The sequence below is a fragment of the Lepisma saccharinum genome, chromosome 9, assembly GCF_977018435.1.
Source record: "Lepisma saccharinum chromosome 9, izLepSacc3.1, whole genome shotgun sequence".
NCBI classification, from domain to species: Eukaryota; Metazoa; Arthropoda; class Insecta; order Zygentoma; family Lepismatidae; genus Lepisma; species Lepisma saccharinum.
This window is the reverse complement of record NC_139237.1, coordinates 25,212,440-25,219,957: the sequence shown is the minus strand read 5'-3', so window position 1 is coordinate 25,219,957 and position 7,518 is coordinate 25,212,440. Positions and strand designations below refer to the sequence as shown.

The following is a 7,518-nucleotide window of genomic DNA, read 5'->3' as shown; positions in this document are numbered from 1 at the left end:
TGTTTTGGGTTGGAAATGAGCATGCCAGGTGTAATATAAAGAGTGTCAAAAGGACGGGAAATTTTGAAATTTTGAGCTATAGGTGAATAGAATAAATACTGCAAGAGATTTCATCATGTTAGTAAATAGTGCATAACATACCATTACATAAATTACGTACCGCTGACGAAATGGGTAGGCAAGATTTTGAATATGACGTCCAGTAGATGGCCGTTTTCGAAGCAGCGATTCCTGCAGTCATCGAGGAACATCCTTCATAGCTCGACTAACATGGTTACAGGAATCTGCGAAATTGCCTCACAACTACTTTCGACTAGACATGTTACAATTAAAGAATAGCTCATATTCCTGTGGACATGTCACGTCGAGCAACGCAGGATATCCCTCGACGATTGCAGGAATGTTTGCTTAGTATGTGTAGTCATCTACTGAATATTTGTATTATGTTTTTAACATTCCCATCTCATCTGCTGTATCTAATTATGTAATGGTATCATCTACACTATTCATTTCCATGATTAAATCTTTTGCAACAATTTGTTTTTTTCACCTACAACTCCGTTCCAAAATTTCCCGTTTCTTTATTTTTAGAAATCCTTTATTAATCCTTCAAAAATGACCCACATCTCGTAAGAACGCTACTTTTATTACTTATAAATTATCTTAGAAGTCACAATTCCTATATTTGGTATCAAGCAACATATTTGCATTAATGATATCTCATTTTACATACACGTATACAGACAGCCATACACCATGCTCTATGAACGCCAACGGGGCATAAGCAAACCAAACTTGTCACAAATACATAACTCGTCAATATACCAAGGTATATTGTTTTAGTTATTTCTGTCACTTTCTGATATTTAACATGCTTTATCGGGCATCAGTAAAACCTGCAAAAAGAAGTGGACCAAGAGGTTATTGTCCTACGCATCACAAGTAATTGGATAAGGATTTTTTCACCTTGGGAGAGCAAGATATGAATCTATCAAAAGTTAAGGTTGGGGGAAAATATTTGGAGTTGTTAAATTTATTATAATTTATTTTTTAATTACATAATCATACTAGTATTATTACTGTAAATTATTCTTTATTGGTAACCTCGTTACAAGTGAAATATGTTTGAAAGAAAAATATTAAAACTGGAAATCTTTTAAGATTTGTGTGTTCCATTTTAAGTAAGTGCAAAACGTGTGTGAATCTCTGAAACTTCAGTTTCATTTTTAAACTGGAAACCTGAAAAACAAAATACACTCTTATTAAAATCAGATATGAAAGCTGTAACGAATCATATTTAATGTTATAAATAACCAATTTCATGTTATTTTTTTTAAACATAGAAAGCATGCAAAACTTCAAAACATATGTCACATTCAATTTGGCTAAGTCTACAGTCTCAGGAAATTTTGTTGGCAGCAATCGAATTAGAAAACGATGCAAAAAATTGAATCTGCCATTCAAATTTAAGTTGGCTTCAATGGAGAAAATAGCTTTATTCACAGTTCTTTTCAAAGGATGATCAACGCAAGGTTATTAGTATTTGATATGTAATCACCATTGATTAAATGTTGATTTACTAACGCTAATAACTAGATAGAATGATTTGAACTTTATATTGTGTATTGAAATCGCAATGAATAGCCTCAGTTATCTTTCACCAACTTTATACATGTAATAAAATGTATTTTCGGGTGTGTGGGTATGTAAGTATATGCATTCGTATCCCTTATTTGAGCATATTTCACATTATTTGCCTTACATGAGATGAAATTTTATTAAATAATTTACATATTAAAATTTAGTTGTTGAATTTATGATTATATTAATTTGTTTATTTCGGTAACAGTGGTGATCGTAGCCGAAAATAATGTAGAAATTACGTTATTTAGATCAACAGCTTGTTCTAGCATCAATTTATGCACTCATAGGCTAATTATATCTCCACGTACGTTTAAGTTTATTGCGTAATGTTTGGAACCTGAAACATTACGCAACCTGATTGAAAAACAAAAAGCGCATACTGATTACAAGACGTTAATATTTTACCAGTGTACTCTTGAAAACACCTATAATAATGTTGTAATAAGGTGTTTTATTTTATGTTAATTATTTGCATCACAACATTCTAAAACGTTAGGTTCACCACACTCATTATGGTAACTGCATATTCAAATAAAATGTAGAAAATAAATTAGATACAATTTCTACAATCAATTTATTTTAAAAATTATTTCAGAAAGGAACATACAAATTTACCAATATTGTCTCATATAATCATAACTAAAATCCCTCTCCACAAACTGAAGAAAAACAGAATAAATTCTTCAAAAATAATAACACATGCAAAAGGAATAAAACTCCTAGTCTTTAGAAACAATATTTCTTTAAATGTTTTTAAGACTACATTTTTGTAAACTATAGACTCATATTGAAAAAACTAAAAAAACTGAACATTTAGTCAACTTTAGTACTTGTAATGACATCGAGTTGATCATTATAATTATTTGTTATATATTTATTTAACGAAAAATGTATAAAGCTTATACATTCTCACGTGTTTATTATTTATTATTAGTAGCCATAGTTTCATATATTTTATCGTTAATAAGTATATATATGAGCTAAAAATATCATATTAATATTAAAATTATAAATATTTTTCAATGTGGCCTACTTTATCGTTGTTAAGTACGGAGCTCCTTCATACTGATATATCTACATGTGTAAATATCAACAAGTTTAAGTTATATCCATATATAAAACAAAAATAGTTTTATTCGCATTTGAGTCTCACTGTACTGTTACCATGAGGTTTGTTACAAGAACGACGTGTGAGGACAGGAAATTTTGCTACGTGTGACTGCTGCGAGGAGCGGAGCATATTCTTTGGCGTCCAGCGTCGTAGCATCCTGATTCCTATTTAGTTTTAAATTTGGAGAAGGTTGAGGGGAAAGACAAGGTAAGAAAATAATTAATATTTATTCAGTAACCATCCGATCGCATACACTATGAGAGCTAACTGTGTTAGGGAAAAATCAATACCATAGACATCGTTGGGGGTGGGGGTTACTAGCAGTTCCGTATGCTTTGTCACTTGAAAAAAGAAGTTCCAGTTTGTTACTATTCTCTTCATGTGAACAATTTATCGGCCAGACACATGCATATGTTTTTTTTTTAGATATTAAAAGAACTTTGCATCATTGATATTTTGTAGAATTAAATTTTCCAGGGACAAAGCGTTCCATTCCCAATATTTGTAAATAGTGGCAGGCCGAATGAGAAAGTTTAGTATTATTATTTCTCCTAGCAAGTCAAAGTTTATAAGGGTAGAAATTTCAATCTTAATCCTTATATTATTAACAATGGGAATTAAAATTGACCTAGTCCGAATCGAAGCAAATAAGCAAATACAAACCCATAAACCTTTCTCGAGATGTCTTTAAATTGGTATGAATTCTTGCATATTTTTCTAAATTCCTAGCATTAATTGTTCTTTCAAACTATTTGAAAAAATGAAATCTAAGCAAAAATTTGTATGCGTCCTTTAAGCAAAACGCATTAGAGCAAGTTCAGATTTCCTTTCAGGAAAGTATAATGTTAACATCACCAGACACGAATAAATAACTATTTTGTAGTTCAAGCTGGTTATGGGCAGTCCTGTAGAAGGAATACGAGATAGGTATTTAGTCCCTTGTAAAAGTGGTGATGTTTCAAAAGACTTAGGAAATATATGTTAGGACTTTCAATACTCTTTTGTACTAAACAGTAAGTAAATTATGTTAGAGGTATTATGTAGACATACTTGGTTCCCTACCAACCTTAAAAGATTTTCAGTATGTAATTATAATTGTCGATGGTATATCTAAATTTGTACGTTTAGACCACTAAGGAAAAGTTGATCCAAAAGTAATTGAAAAATTATCTAATTTATTTTTGGACACCAGGATTTGTGTGGATGTAATTATGATAACACTTTCTCTTTTTGTAATTAACTTCCCTTTTCTTTACATTAGGCATGAAACATATTACTTTTTCACCTTATGATATTCAAAGTAATTTGGATGAAAGGTATAAAGCTTTGTAGCACTAGTGTTTTTTTTTTAAAAAAATACGCTCATGAACTGAATCAGCCAAAATGTGTATCCTCTCGAAAAGGATCTGGACCGGTTGGATAGGCATGAAGTGTCCTTTGAAGAGGATGGAAATTTAATCTTTGATGTGCGCAAAGGAGAGCTCCTGGAAGTTTGTGCGGTACTTTATATCTTCCAAGAAGGGCAAGGTAGGATAGGAACAGAGGTAACATGTATTTTTCTTTAAATCGTGTCAATTTAAGCTTTTCCCTACAGATTGGCAAATAACAAATATACCACGCTGTTTACCCCGCTAAATAGTGATGGGAATATTGCTTGTGGAAGTACCATGATGGGGTTGTGAGTTTGGTTCTTGAGAGTGCTCGTCGACGGGTAAGATATTTTTCTTAATTTTTTGGAATTTCAGAAATTGCTTGTATGCATGAAGGGTAGTTCGGGAGCGGGTGATCGGAGCAGCGTGTTGTCGTGTCTGACGGAGTTTGAGAAGGTGCTGTATAATCAGAGGCAACACTAAGGAAATGATCTAAATATTTGTCTAGATCTGTGTGGAGCGAATCATTCTTCCATGACGGACGGTGGACGGGATTGTCGAAGACTTAGCGTTAGTTAATAGAATGTAAAAAAAAATATTTGAGCAAAGAGAAGAAACATTATTTCACTGAGCAAAAGAAACGCAATTCCAATGTAAATTCGGCATTTCAATTGCAAGTGGGGGAATTTTTGCTGAGTATCGGGTGAATAAGGAGACTGAATTTACTTCCAAACACCGTTCGCTGTCGGGAGGTTCAATGTCGCTGAAGTCGCCTTATTAGGTTGTAGCCAATTGCATACTTTTGACTGATTGATTAGTTGGTTTGCTTTACTTTACTTCACTTTTTGTACCTACCTGGCCTTGTAGCGGCATGTACCAATTGCATACTCAGTCTGTTTGCATGATTTTGAGTGTTCGCTAAGTCTCTCTCATCAGTGTACAAACACACAGAGACACAAACACTCACGCACATGTACACACTGTGTGAGTACATATGGAGAATTCAATGTCAAAGTAACGTTGAATTAAAATTTTGTAAAATTTTAAAACTTTTAACCTTAAACTACTTGTGAGTTAACAATCTATTTTTGTTTTGTATAAAAACTCAAGTATTATACTGAATTAAATAGAATGTTAGAAGGTAATTTACATATTGTACGTTTATTTTAATTTTTAATTTATTTATTTTCTACTGTGTTCCAACCGGTACATACAAAGACAGTTAGTTTCTTATCTTATCAATTTATCTTTTTCACCACTCGAATATTTAAAGGTAAATTACCTTCTCTCCTTGTCTTACAGATTACCCACAAAAGTTGAAAACCATTAATTATATTTGCCGGAAGTGAATATTTTGTCAATCTCCGTCTGGTGCTCTCTAACAGTGTGCAAAATAATTATTAGCAGGTTCTCTTCAGTGGCGAGCGGATTGAAGCGCGTCGATAGAAAAAAGCATTTGATCACGCTGAAATAGCAAGCTCTGTCCAGGGAGAGTTAAAGATAAACTTTTCACCTGTACGAGTGGAATTTTTGACGCCACCTCCATTATACTTTCCACTCCCAATGAAAACCTTGATCATGTTACTGTTATTGTCTTTTATTTTTAAACATTTTAAGAACTGCTGGAAAAATCGTTTAATTGTATACGTGCACGCATTTAAATTACACCTCCTTAATAATATCAAAATAACAATGATGGTACAAAAGAAAAAAAGGGCAGTATTGAGCATTTTTTCATTCTTGAGTACTTCCTTGTTGGAACCTAACAATTGACTATGTATTTGAACTTACTTAGCATGAAATCCACTTTGATATTTTCTTTGGATGCAATATATTTTCTATATACATGTCTTACATCTCACTACCTCTCTCCACCCCATTATTGTCAGTAAAACCACACTTAATCTCTTACAATAAATTGATGTTCGTTCACTCTGAGTTTCCATCTGTTTTTCTTTTTCGAAACTTCTTTCTTTCCATCTCGTATAATTGTTTCCAATATGAAACATATGGTTGTAATAAAAAAAAAAAACACGCTTTACCAAAATTTAAGCTTTGGCGCTATTCACCGAAGGCATCTCGATTTGGCCCTCACCGAGGATATCGCCTGGTGTAGTCGCTCAGCCCTTCATCCGCCCCTGGCGCTGTAGACATCACGCTCTTGCGCGTAGGTTCACCTTCTCGCATGTGCGTCTTTATCGAGAACAGACAATACCAATTCATGAAGTTTGGTTCATGCAATTGTTCTTGATGAAATAGCCACTGTATCCAAAATGCTCAGATAGTCTCACACTCGAAATTAATTTGTGTGCTTATAAGGAGTTAAACGAAATGAGGTAGGGCTAAACGGGCATGGACTCTTTACACTCTAATAACTAAGAAATAGTTATATTTTACAATTTTACTTCACACTCTTAAAAGATACAAAATCTGCACAGTGGTCGCTTGACACTAATACTCCAAATATATTACATTGTTATATAATGTATTTATATGTATATGCTTACCTATATACCCATACCCGTGCATTGTAGAGGTACCCAACAATCTTCATCACCTTCACTCTGTAATTGTACGGAAAAAATGTGTTTTTAGTTTCGGCTTCCTAAAAGTTTTATCACTGCTAAATATCTAATTGAATTCTCTAAACTTGTATAATATCTTAAGATATCGTTATTATATATCTATGAATATTATTATTACATTTCGTGGTTTGTGTACACACGAAATGTGAATATATTGGTACAGGTACGTGCTTAAGGAACCCTAAACACATTTTTAAAAATTACTATGAATCTCTTCATTGAAAATTAAAAATAATGGTTGGCATACAAGGTGTGAACATTCAAGGAACAAACAATAAAGTACAATTTTAAAACAAGGAGCGTCTGTGTTAAGATAGTGCCATAAATCACATGGTGTTGCAGTGCCTATATGCCAAGCATGTTCTGCTCAACGGACATATGACCGTGGTAAAGGAACACTAATCGATTTAGAAACTATCATCACGGGAATATCACACGAAACATGTTTCATTACAATTCGCAGATTGAACACTCTAACAAGTGCACCAAGATTTGTTCATGTTTGAACACATCCTTGCTCACAACGCACACGCCATTAGTGGCGCCTTTATCCAGGTTTGATTATCTTAGGTCGCAGTCGCAGTAAAGGGTTAGATCCTAAAATATGCTTTAACTGTCAGTTCTGATTTTGCCTGATATTGATCATGCACTTCATTTCCAGTTACAGGAAGAAATACATACTGAAACAGGCGTTGTGAATTATGTGGATATATTCCATACGTAACAAAAAAACATATACATATAATACGCACTGAACGCACGGTTACTTTCTTCATCAAAAGTGCTGCAGAAGGCCAATTGATTGATA

At 33.2% G+C, this 7,518-nt stretch overlaps 1 long non-coding RNA gene across 1 annotated transcript; it reads right to left on the bottom strand.

Moving 5' to 3' along the window:
- Nucleotides 1-1,073: 1,073 nt before the first annotated feature.
- On the bottom strand, nt 1,074-6,691 carry LOC145992597 (uncharacterized). The gene is made up of 2 exons (XR_014442179.1): nt 6,633-6,691; nt 1,074-1,239 (listed from the first exon to the last, which is right to left on the bottom strand). It is a non-coding gene; the product is annotated as an uncharacterized LOC145992597 (long non-coding RNA).
- Between the last annotated feature and the right edge of the window lie 827 nt (nt 6,692-7,518).